This window comes from Typopeltis vanoorti, chromosome 5 (assembly GCF_054136105.1).
Source record: "Typopeltis vanoorti isolate ZY-2024b chromosome 5, IOZ_Tvanoo_1.0, whole genome shotgun sequence".
NCBI classification, from domain to species: Eukaryota; Metazoa; Arthropoda; class Arachnida; order Uropygi; family Thelyphonidae; genus Typopeltis; species Typopeltis vanoorti.
Window position 1 is genome coordinate 159,521,399 of NC_143553.1, and position 12,961 is coordinate 159,534,359.

Genomic DNA, 12,961 nt, shown 5'->3' on the forward strand with positions numbered 1-12,961 from the left:
GGATCGAAATCTAAGACAGAAATTACTACGTCCAGAATTGACCATGCGGTTGAGCCTCAGTAGTTCAGTCGGTAACAAGGTTGCCCTATTGGAAACAGCTGGGATCTCAAACTAGACGAACTTTTTTATTTTTCTTTCCAACTGGGGAATTGTTTATCTTGTGTTTTTTTTGTTGTTGTTGCTGTTTATGGAATTTGAAAGGGCTATTCGACTGATTTTCTGGGAATTTAAAAAAAAAGAACAAACTCAGCTATTTGAAATAACCACTATATATATATATATATATATATATATATATATATATATATATATATATATATATATATATATATATATATATATATATATATATATATATATATATATATTAGGATAACCAAGTTATTTTATAAACTTGGTTATTTTAACTCCTAATCCCAAGTATGCAAACAATTAAGTTTGCGCCTGAAACAAAGTTCAAGTCTAAAGATGTTACAACACCAGGGCAACTCTGGGTAAAGCTCTGATCACTATTCTTAGTATTTTCCCATAATGTAAAGCACATCTCACTAGAAGATGTATACTGCAATGCATTATGGTAGGATCACTACCCAGACCGGTTTCAACCTTTTTTGAGGTCTCCTCAGTGAGTAGCTAGACTCTAAATACCAAGGTTATAGTAATACAGAGCCTTATCAACTTTACCTATAGGAGTTGCAATACTTGGGATTAGGAGTTAAAATAACCAAGTTTATAAAATAACTTAGTTATCCTAATATACAATATCCCCAAGGTAAAAAATTGATTACATCTATATCTCCTCCAGAGATTTTTATTAAAAATTAAAACACCTTGTTGCAACTCAACAAGGCGTTTTTTCAACCTTTTTTGGGGTTGGGTCACTACCCAGACCCCAAAAAAGGTTGAAACCGGTCTGGGCAGTGACCCCACCCATAATGCATTGCAGTATACATCTTCTAGTGAGATGTGCTTTACATTATGGGAAATACTAAGAATAGTGATCAGAGCTTTACCCACCGTTACAATGAGTTGCCCTGGTGTTGTAACATCTTTAGACTTGAACTTTGTTTCAGGCGCAAACTTAATTGTTTGCATACTTGGGATTAGGAGTTAAAATAACCAAGTTTATAAAATAACTTGGTTATCCTAATATGCAACAATATCCCCAAGGTAAAAAATTGATTACATATATATATATATATATTATATATATATATATATATATATATATATAGAACTGGAACAGTAATATCTTACTAACATTGAGAATTTTCAGAACTTACACTTTTGTTTAGGATATTAGTTAAAGAGCCTATGTAAATAAGATTTTTTTTCTTAGTTTGGAAGATGTGTTTATACACACACTGGCCACTGAATTAGACACTTTTATTTCATACCCTGTTGGACCTCCTTTAGCGACTGCAAATACCGATCCTCTTGAGTTCCCTGCCTACAGTTTGATGAGATATGGATCGGGAGCAGTCTTCATTAAATGCTTCGGTCAACTGCTATTCGTCCGTACAAGCTTTCTTGGACGACGACAATCGCGTTCCTGACAGACTGTCTTAGGATTACAGTTACGTCTCTTAGACAAGTGTGTGTGTGTGTGTGTGTGTGTGTGTGTGTGTGTGTGTGTGTGTGTGTGTGTGTGTGTGTGTGTGTGTGTGTGTGTGTGTGTGTGTGTGTGTGTTTGCGCGCGCGTGCGTGCGTTATTATTCCAATGATTAAACAATCGGGATATCTCATATTTTGAGAGCTTTGCTGGTTTCAAAATCGTGGCTCCAGCCAGAAGGGGATTGTTCAACACCATTGTGATCAAAACTACTGACGATTACTGACCAGCAGCATTCTTACGCCGTTGCCTAGAACACTTGGTGACGCATGAGACCAAGTATTTTGCATATACGCAAAATATATACATCTTATGTACATGTACATCTGCATAAAGGTTTCTAATTCAGTGGCCGGTTTGTGTCTATTAATATTCCAGTCATGTACTTTTAGTCTATTCATTAAAAAAGGCAGAGAACTGCGACTGTTTTTAAAACCAGTCCACTAAGGACTCTTCATTCCCCAAGTAGGTAGAATTATTTAATCCCCCATGCTTAGTCAACCGCATTAAAACGTTCGTTTCATAATTTAACATAATTTTAACACGTTCATTGCCAATCACGCGATATCGCGCCATGCGAGCGCTCACCAAACGGCCGATCACGCGTTATCGCGTGGACGTCGCTAACTAAATAAAAAAAATTTAAAAAAATTTGGCCACCACACGAAATTCCAATTTTCAGCTTGGCAATGAAAGTGTTAATTTCATATCAAACATTTTATACAACGCGAATTCTTTATTGTTCTTGTTATATACCATCCAGTCGTTTTCGACTCTTGGTGATCTTGTAAACAAAGGCTCTCCATCCCACTCGGCTTTTTTGTCCTTTCTTTCAGCAAAAGTTCAAGTTGGTAAGTTCTTTTATGTTGCCCGTCCAACTCTTTTGTGGTCGTCCTCTTCTCATTCCCTCAACCTTTCCTAATATTACTGTTTTTCCAATGATTCATCAGCTCGCATAATATGTCCAAAGTACATCAACTTCTGTTTAGCTATCATCGCCTTCAAGGAGCATTCTGTCTTTATATTTTTCTGAAACCTTCTTATTGGTGATTATTGCATTCCACGGGATTCTTAACAGTCTCCTCCACACCCATAATTCAGATGAATGAATTCGCTTTCTGTCTTTCTTTTTAATGATCCAAATTTCACATCCATACATCAATACTGGAAATACCATTGCTTTGACAATTCTAATTTTCGTGGACTTACTCACACTTTTATTTTTCATAACTGTTGTCAGGTTTAACATAGCTGCATTTCCCATGACCATCCTTTTAATTTCATCTTCACATTTACCATCACTTCTGATTCTGGATCCCAGTAAGTCATAACTTTATCTCTTTTTATCCCCTCTATTATAAATTCATTTAAATTTCCAGAAGCTATCATTTTTGTTATGTTGATGATAAAATTAAGCTCGACTTTGTTATTTTCCGTCTTAACCAATAGAATCAACCGCTACAGATCTTCCCAGGTTTCTTCTATGAGGATTGTGTCATCTGCATATCTCAAATTATTTATTTTTTTGCCGCCATTCTTAATTCCAGCTGGATCTTTGTCTAAATCAGCCATTCTCATAATATATTCATTATAAATATTGAAAAGTTAGGACGACAGTATACAATCCTGCCGCACCACTTTTTTCCACTCGAACACTGCCTGTTTCCACAGACTGTCTTTACTGAAGCTTCTTGGTTGCCATACAGCTCTCTTATCAAGAGAATTAGATTAGATGCTCAGGTATTTCCATTGATCTGATTACAATCCACAGTCTGTTGTAATCCACACAATCAAAAGCTTTCTTATAATCAATAAAACAGATGAAATTCTGAAATTCTCTTGATCTTTCCATAATCCATCTCATGTTTGCTATTTGGTCTCTAGTTCCTCTACTTCTCCTAAAGTCTATTTGTTTTTGCGGTATTTCTCTATTCACATATGGCCCATACCCTGTGCTGAATTACTTTCAGCATATCGTTACTTGTATGTGAAATTAAAGCGATGGTTCTATAATTCTCACAATCTGAGAATCTGGGATTTTATTTATTTATTTATTTTTTTAAATGTAATGAATACTGATGTTTTATAATCTTTAAGCCAGTATATTTTCTTTCAAACCTGTTGACAAATTTCAGTCAAGATATTCACTACGTCATCTCCAGCTGCTCTCAATAATTCCACTAACACACCATTGGTTCCATGAGCTTTTCCTTTGGGAATCTGCTCATTGGTGATCTCACTTCACTTTAAATTATCATGGGTTCCTCAACAAATTCTTTCCTTTTAAATTCTCCTTCAATATTATTATCTTTCTTGTACAAATGCTCTACATACTATTTCCATCTTTTTTTTTTCACTGTTTCTTCTTCCATCAGATTTTTTCCCGAATTAATTTTTACAACTCCTAATCTAGGAATAAACTTCTCTGTAACATCATTTATTTTTCTAAACAGATCTCTTGTTCTACTCATAATATTGCTTTCTTCAATTTACTTGTATCTTGTGTTTAGATTTTTTTTATGTTTCCCATCCTGTCTCTGGAAATCTGCACTCAGTTTTCTAACCCTTTCTTTGTTTCTCTGAAGTTTAATTTTCTTCTTTCCTCTGCTAGATGAATAGCTTCTTCTGACAACCATTAACTATCTTTATTTCTTGTTGCTTTATTGAGAGGATTCTTTGCTGCTTCTAGGACTGTACATTTTGTTTCTTCCCACAGTTCTAATTCTCTTCCTGTCTTTTCCAAACTTTTTAATTTCTTTCCGACTTCTTTAAATGCTTCATTTATATACTTAAATCAAATCTGATACGGTCCTTTTGTTTCTTCTTAGCTTAATTTAACTTCACCTATCAATAATTCCTGGTCTGTCCCTGAGTCTGCACCAGGTAATGTGCAAAGATAATAAAATAAAATAACAGAGTGCGGCCTTTCTGAGTACTTTAATGAACCTAAATATTTCATCTACGAAACAGAAAAAACCCAGCAAATCTATTGCTGAATTTTTCATAATAGGAAATATAAAGAACGGACAACAGTTAAAATCAAAATAAAACGATGCATGGAATGGTTTGTGTGGAAAATATAAAATATTGCATTAAAATTGGTCTAGATAAATAGCAACAAATATCGTTACTGAGTTAATTTATAAAGGTAAACATTGTTACAAGAATCAAATTAATAACATTTATTATCTTACTTGCTATCAAAATTATGGAAGAAGAGTTATCCCAGACATTGTGATTTTGAAATTTATTTCAAACTCTTAGACCGTATTGCCTGTGGATAAGATTTACTTACGACTCAGTAAACATTTGATGATTTATTCAGTTAACCGAACAACAAATTTCCGGTCGCTATCTGAGCAATAAAATACTCAGAAATTCCGCGTGAGTTGCTACATTAATTCTCATTAGTTACTCCGATACCAATATAAATTTACATTCTGCAGACATTGTCATGGGCTTTGTGGCTGGCACTTCGCCCGTTGAAATTCCGTATTATAAACCAACTGATTGAAAATATTTAAGTAACTACGCCACTGATTCAAATGTTAATATCTGATTTGAATGACCAATCAGAAGTGAAAAGATTAGGAGAACAGACGACCATTCATTTGATTCGTTTGATTTAAAAGGAGTAACGAAAATTATGCAAAAAGAAGGCATTCTCGTATTTTTATAACAAGGCAGAAAATTAACGTATTTCTACCAAGTGGAAGTTTGCAACACGTAATTTTGTTGATTTAACCACAAAAAAGGGAGAACTTTTTCAACGAAACGATTATTCAAACAAATGTTCCTATTTCACTCAGGCAGACGAAAGAAGTTAAAAGTGATCGCATGTCGTTTTCTCAAGAGTGGCGCTGCATGCATTTCCGCAAATTACTCATTACGCTTTGCCGATGTTTCTAAAAATCATCGTAAAAAAGAAATGAAGAACCATCACCAAATCTTCTTTCCGAGGTAGCCCATAATTGAAGTATGCGATTGATTTTTCCTTCTAGAAATCCGTGTAAGTTTGAAACATTAATCTAGTGAGCTTTTTTTTTGTTGTTGTTTTTTTGGCTCTGAAAAACAAGCAACGGTGATTGTTTTTAAGGATTTACCGCAGAGCAAAGAACGCAGTTTGCTTGTTTATTAATGAGTTTCTTCATTTCTTCCTTATTCGGTGTTCCCTGTTATTTCTGGCAATATATTCTGTTTCATCTGCACGAGACCGTAGAGATGCATGCCAATATTTATTTGAAATAAGATTAAGAAGCGATACTATGGAAATGAGGTGTTTTATTCACGATGGTCACAATTTAGGTTGGTTGGTATTTATGAACTTAGTTGTAGCAGTAGCAAAGTTGACGATACAAGTGTGTTATATCTAATAAATGCATTGTGTTTCCATGTCTAATTTTATTTATTATTTTATTTTACAGTGGGAAAACTTGAATTTTCGAAAAAAAAAAAACTTGCGTATTGTATAAGACCAGATAGTTTTTAGTTGAAAACCTAATAAATGTTCGTTCTTATTCGTCCCAGGAGAGTTTCGAACCCATTCCGATCAAACGACATGTGGTCACGCGCTTCTTCTTTATTTATGTATTTATTTTTGAGATGAGTTATCTATAAATGGTGTTATACTTCGATGGGAGCGAAATGCGATATTTTACCTAGACGTTGCAGACATTATTCCGAAAATTTTCGAATTTTTTTCATCGAAACGCAGTACTTCAACTTAATTTTTTTTTAAAAAATAAAACCTTAAAAAGCATTAGAACTAAAACTGCTAAATTATGGTTTTAAAATATGGCTGTGTGAATATTATTATCTGTAGCTGTTGGCATGACCAAACCAAAATAAATAAATATATCTACAAAACTGACAAACATGTTCTGGTTGGTCGAGTATTAGTATTACTCGGCCAACCAGAATAGGTTAGTTTAACCAGAATAGGTTAGCTTATGCGCTCTCCAACCAGCAGGTTTGTGGTTCTAATCCCACAGTGGGCATGAATGTTGGTGATTGTCTGTAGGTGGGAGATGTATTTCATCGCCCCTGCTGCCCCTTGAGGCCTGAAGGGACTTGAAAAAGTTCCATGTTTGGTTACTAGAACAGGATTTTCGGATTATGCAAAACATTAAATAAAAATACATATATAATTGATAAAAAAAATCCTTAGCTCACCTGCATTACTAATATATTATATGTTTACCTTTATTGGGCGACAGACTCATATAAAAGGTACCTTTCCTGCCAAAAAGTGTTAATGGATACCCTTCGATTGCAGGAAAGTAGATGTGAGTACTCAAAATGGATATTTTCTGGTCTATAAAGGAGATCAGTGATGCGATCAGAATTCATTTCAATCCTGTATGCTGGACGATGAGCACAGTATTTCAGAAACGGAATAACAGGCGGATGTCGCTTGGAGAAAATGTCTACGCCCACTGTTGCGCACCTATGAAGCATTCCGAGTCTGCGTTCCACAGTGATAGTGAGTCTAACACATGACCACATGAGCTTAAAATACTGAAGCGAGCAGCACAAGAAATCCTATACTCGTTTCTACGAAGTGTTCCCATCGGTGTTTTCATTGCTTCGCGTTCCGATTTTGGGTGACTTGACACCCAAATTCGGGACGTAGAGTATTGGAAATGCGTGGAGTCACTCGTCACTCCGCACTCTCCTCCACTCTGACGGACTAGTTTGAATTCGGAAAATACTGGATAGCGCGCATCGCCTGAGTGCGTTGACTCGATGACGAAGTTTGGAAGAGACAGCTGCTTAATGACGTAAGAGTTCTCGTTGTATCTATTAGGTCCACTGGTTGTAGTGTGAGATTGACTGTCAGGTACTGCACTGATGCTCAGGACCATTGCACGTGTTCTACATTGTGGCAATTACTAACACAAGCTTATATACTCAAGGAACTAGACAAGCTCATCCAGAGGTTTTCTTTTACAAACACCGATGTCTTAGGCAGGATTTGAATCCAGAGTCTTTGCGGTAAAGAAGGGTGGCTTTTCCCAACTAAGCTATCGAGGTTGGGGTAGCCAAACATAGCCTCACTTTTTGAGCATTTCATGGTGCCATTATACCTCCCAATACGATAACGCTCCATGCCGCAAAACTTCATTGTAGTTCGAAGACAATAATTATCTTCGCTAGATAGCAAAAATTTATAGAATATCTTGTGGTCGATTTAGAATGTAAAACTAGAGTTCCGTCAAGACAGTTCTCGGTATCAGTAGAAGAAACTTGCTGAGACTTAAAAGACTAAATGGAGCAGAACAACAGAAGAATAACTTTATCAGAAATTAATAGAAAGTTTTCCAAGATGCTACGAAGGAGTTCTACGGTAAAAGCCAGGAAAAAATCTTGCTTAAATGTCTGTAAATCGGTATCTTTTCTAATTTGGTGCCTGGATAGTTCCCTACTTGAGATACGAATGTGTGTGTGTGGGGGGGGGGGGAAGAATCTGAAATTTGAAACACTGCCTTGTTACGGAAGTGGGAAGCTTTGAAATGCCCAAAACGTTATCTCTGGTGTAATGTGACTTCATTTATTTCTTCCCGTTCTTTTTAGCATTCAGCTCTTGCGGTCAATTATGATTTGATTCGGTATCTCTTTTCTTTCCGATTTATACTGCAACTGTCAACCCAAAATTTCATAATCTGACTTGGTCTTTTCAGTAAAAGTTATTATCTCGGTTTTTATTATTATTATTATTATTATTATTATTATTATTATTATTATTATTTATTTATTTACTTTTGAAGCAGAAAACAGAACGCATATTTCTATTAACAGAATGCATGAGGCGAATGCATATTTCTATTAATTTCATGCATTCTGTTTGCCGATTTGATACCATGGGATATGAGATTGCTCACATTTGAAAGAATTCTCGGACTAGTTGCGATGCTGTATGAAACTTGCCTCACCTTTGTATGAGACTGGCTAACACACCTTCAGTTGAAAAGTCACTAAAAAGGCACTTCCGGTCCCAGACAGGATTCAAACTCATTCTTTTCATCATCGTTACTCACTCAGCTACGCTTAGATCAGCTGTTGGAGAACACCTAAAGAACAATGTCCTAATCATCGGACACCATTTATGCTTTTATTTCATTTAGTTTTCAAATGGTTAAAATGCTTTATATATCGTCAAGATAGCTTTGATGAGGCATATCGCGTACAATTGATTTATAGGAATTATCCTCAGTTCACGATGTTAAGTCCCTTTTTCCTAATAAATTTCCTCTCGGCTATTATTAGTTCTATCTTGCACATTTTTCTAATAATAGGAAGTTTTATTTTATCAAATCTGGCGAGTTCGCCTCCTAAAACTCTTATTATGGTATTATTTTTCAGTACTTTATTATTTAAGACTGATTAACGATATTCGTTTGTATTCTCATATTTTTACCTGTGTACGCAAAATTCAAAATCAATAGTGAAACACACACACACACACACACACACACACACACACACACACACACACACACACACACACACACACACACACACACACACACACACACACACACACACACACACACACACACACACACACACACACACACACACACACACACACACACACACACACACACACACATATTTTGTGGCTACTTAGTTTCGTCTTTCTAGAAGACGTCATCGGGTGCATTACATTCAAGTGAAAAATATTAGAGATAGATGAAACGTTATTTGAATACATGTATCAAACGTTTAAATTATCAACGGATTGCCCACATTGGAAATAATTCTCGGACCAGCTGCGCTGTTATGATCGCCATTATGATCGGCAAAGGAGTAACAATCAGAAGGGCTGTAGTTGAGGTTGACGTACGAGTATATATACTCAAATTAATGATATGTAGGCTTTTTTTCCTGTGCTCTGCACTTAGGTTTAAATTCGCAGAACAAAAAAGTATTTGTGTAAAAAGTAAATAAAAAACAGAAGAAAAATAACAAAATGAAAGAAAAATATTTTCTTCTTGAAAAACGGATTCCATCGCAAAGCAGACCAATGGCTTGTATTGGCCATTGATCTTTTGTTGCTTCTTCGTTATTATAATTTCAAATAACTTAATCTGATTAATTCCATTTATAGAATCTATTCAGTCATTTTTTTCGTCATACGTCCAAGACGCGCGTTCATTAATATTTTCTTAATTTCACTTTCTTTAAAGAATATTTTATCCTTCGCGCATCAAATCCATTCTTCTGTAGTCCAATCAGTCTCATTTATGTTTCCTTTTTAAGCAACGCAACGAAAACCAATAACGAAAGTTTCCGTTCAGTTCTTCACTCCCGAGAATTTCATCGACCACATCCAGAAGATCCAAGCGTTTTGCAAATGGGTTCTATATATTTAATGAGTACCATGTTTACCAGATCGTTGTTTGAACTTCTCTTATTTCAACAGCTTTTAAGACCTATTTGTAGGTTCTGTTTTTCAAGATATTGCGCTATCATTTGAGGTGTTTATTTCTGAGAATTTCCACTGTTTCAGTCACTAATAGAGGAAATTCTAGCAAATAATATCCTAAATGATATGACTGTGGTCTGTTTTCTACTAGTGCCACATCCAGTCCAGCCACAGCAGCGAAAAGCCATTCAAATAACATCGCGTTCTCATTTTTGATTTGTTCCATTTGTTTCGTTTTGTTTTGGAATTTATTTCTTCGAAATAAGTTCCAAAACAAAATTGTTCGAATTCGCTCGGATTTTATTTTTCAATACGCTTCCCCCCCCCCCCCCCCAACTGCAAATCCGGCAACCTCCGGATCTGAAGGGTGCGGATTTCGGATGGTTATCGGTATTCGGTAACTAAACGGTTAGTTGGTGAACATTAAAATTTAACAACGGTTCTACAGAATTTTAGTTCAACTGAATAAAATAGTTCCTCAGAATTTTAATGAATAAAATGTTGATGGTGGTGACAGCACATCTCGTTGACTTGAAGTTAATGGCAGTGGATTATGAAGTGTGGACACCACTGCTGCTTCTTCCTGCTTCCTAGCTATTTTCTTGAACATATCGTGCAGTGTCTGCTGTTTCATATATTTGGGTCTTTCTCTAATAAGTTTATCTTGGAGCAAGTAAACATTCATGATTTCTTGTTCACTTACAAAACTTCGTTGCTCTAGTCCAGCCGGCAGTTCAGTTGTCAACGTAATTAACCTGTCAATAGAGATTCTTTCTCTCACATCTTCCTCATTTTCGTCACTGCTTTCATCTTCATCACTACTTGTAGAGGCATTTCTCTCCAGACTTTTAACCATATCTACAATTCTCTCTGTGATCAACAACGCACGATGTTTGCGTTTTACGCCACCTCTTTTCTTTGCTGAATCCATAATGGGGCTATACAGCAGCAAATAAATGATAAAATGAGAAGGAATAAGCAGGTTATCGCAATGCTTATCGACTACAGCGCCATCAAAACATAAACATAAACATAAACAGAAAACCGTGGGAGTGCCAATGCGGTAAATTGAAAATGCGCGCTCCGAAATCCATGCCGGAGATCCAAAGGAATCGGATTATCGATGGCCGGATTTTTGAATGCCCACCTGTATTAATAATGGTTATGTTTTTAATATTATTTTTCCAATTTCCACATTCTTCTGGAATATTTTTCCTCTTCATTCAATTCTCCTGTTCCTCATCTCATCATGCTGCACTCTTTTTCTCATATGATGGAAATTTGGAATGTGTAAAGAAATAGAGAGAGAGAGAGAGAGAGATTTAATTCAAAAGTCAAATCATATTGCGTAACACTATTATGAAAGGTCTCTCTCTCTATATACTGATGAAATTGTAGATTAAATAGCTGTGAACTGTTTGATCTCTTATAAACGTTGATCTCTCTCTCTCTCTCTCTCATCTGAAGATTGAAGCTTTCACGAACAGCTATTTCAATAAAAATATATTTACTTTTAAGCAGGTGAACATTTAATCCGAGCATTTAGAGCTTGGCTGCTAATTAAGTAGTCCAAGTTACGATTCATGTTTTGCATATTTTACCCTCAAAGGACAGAACGATATAAACAATATCAACGATTGAATGTAATTAGAATAAATGAGCCATAAAAGTTTTTATTCTGAATCAGGATGACCAATGGTGATGAAAAGTCTGCTACTCCCGATCAGCTTCAACCATTGCATTTTATTTGTTCGAATCCAAAGGAATTTTAATTTAAAAATTTAGAAAATGTGAAAATGTTAGCAGATAAACATATGACGTCTGCCTACATTTTGTAAATTTATAGTAATTTCTATTAGTCATTTTTAATCACTTAGTAATTTGCCCTAATTTCTTCGGCCATAACGCTACCAAAAGCGGGTATTTATAAGACATGCTAATTTGGAAGCACCCTTTCAAACTTACTTCTACTTATGGATGTAGGCAACAAATCGCTTTTTCAGCACTGGAAAAAACTAATTATTTTTAAAAACTGACATACCATAAGAATCATTGAATTGTTTATTAAAAATCAAAATGCATAAACAGACAACACTTTCTGCGATGCTGAAACGGTCGTTATAACATTTTTATTCCAGCAGATTTTGAGAGCAACTCTTGCTGAGGCCTCTCTTAGAGTGGAAACGTTGTCATCAATGTGAATCCATGCTCAAATGTGTAGGCTGTTAAACAGCAGGCTTATTTCAAACTCACCTATCACGGATAAATAATAGGCTGCAACTTCGGTTTGTTCTAATTATTACACCAAGCAGAAATGCAATTTGTAATTAAAGTTCTCATTTGAAATAAGCTGAACATATATGACACGCAATACCAGAACCAGAAATCGCATTTAGCTAACAGGTGCCCTTATACATACTCCGTATCGATGTCATTTTTTGCTCCGAAGAAAATGTAATCGTCCTCATCAATCAAAATGGAATGCGGTGAATCTTCTCTAAACTGAGCGAGGCTTAACTAAACCGGAATGTGACACTTTGGCAAAAGTGGAGACACACCCATTAATAAATGAAGGTGGGCATTCCAAACGAGCCTTGATGGCCCATATCACGTGACATCCATCTCTCGGTGTAGCGGGAATTCAAGGTCAACTGAGAACCATTGCTTGCCGTTACCACATTAATTATAGGATGCGTCCTGGCACCAAAGTGAAGCTATCCCCTACAACCCCACGGTGAATTGGACTCCATCCAGTGACGTCACGCACGAGCTATATTCTGTTCCTTTTTTTATTCAACCACGCCCTTTGTGTTACCATTTCCGCTCATAAGTAACCAAAACGCGTCAACATTTAGTACTGTTGCCAAGGTTTTTATATGTCGTTGTTGTCAAGGCACTATATACGTCAAACAAACAAACAA

General features: G+C 35.8%; 1 protein-coding gene across 1 annotated transcript in view; it reads right to left on the reverse strand.

Moving 5' to 3' along the window:
- The window catches only part of LOC150106997 (adenylate cyclase type 3-like), a 398,311-nt gene that overhangs the window by 269,852 nt on the left and 115,498 nt on the right, over positions 1-12,961 (reverse strand). The gene's annotated exons all lie outside the window — the stretch shown is intronic.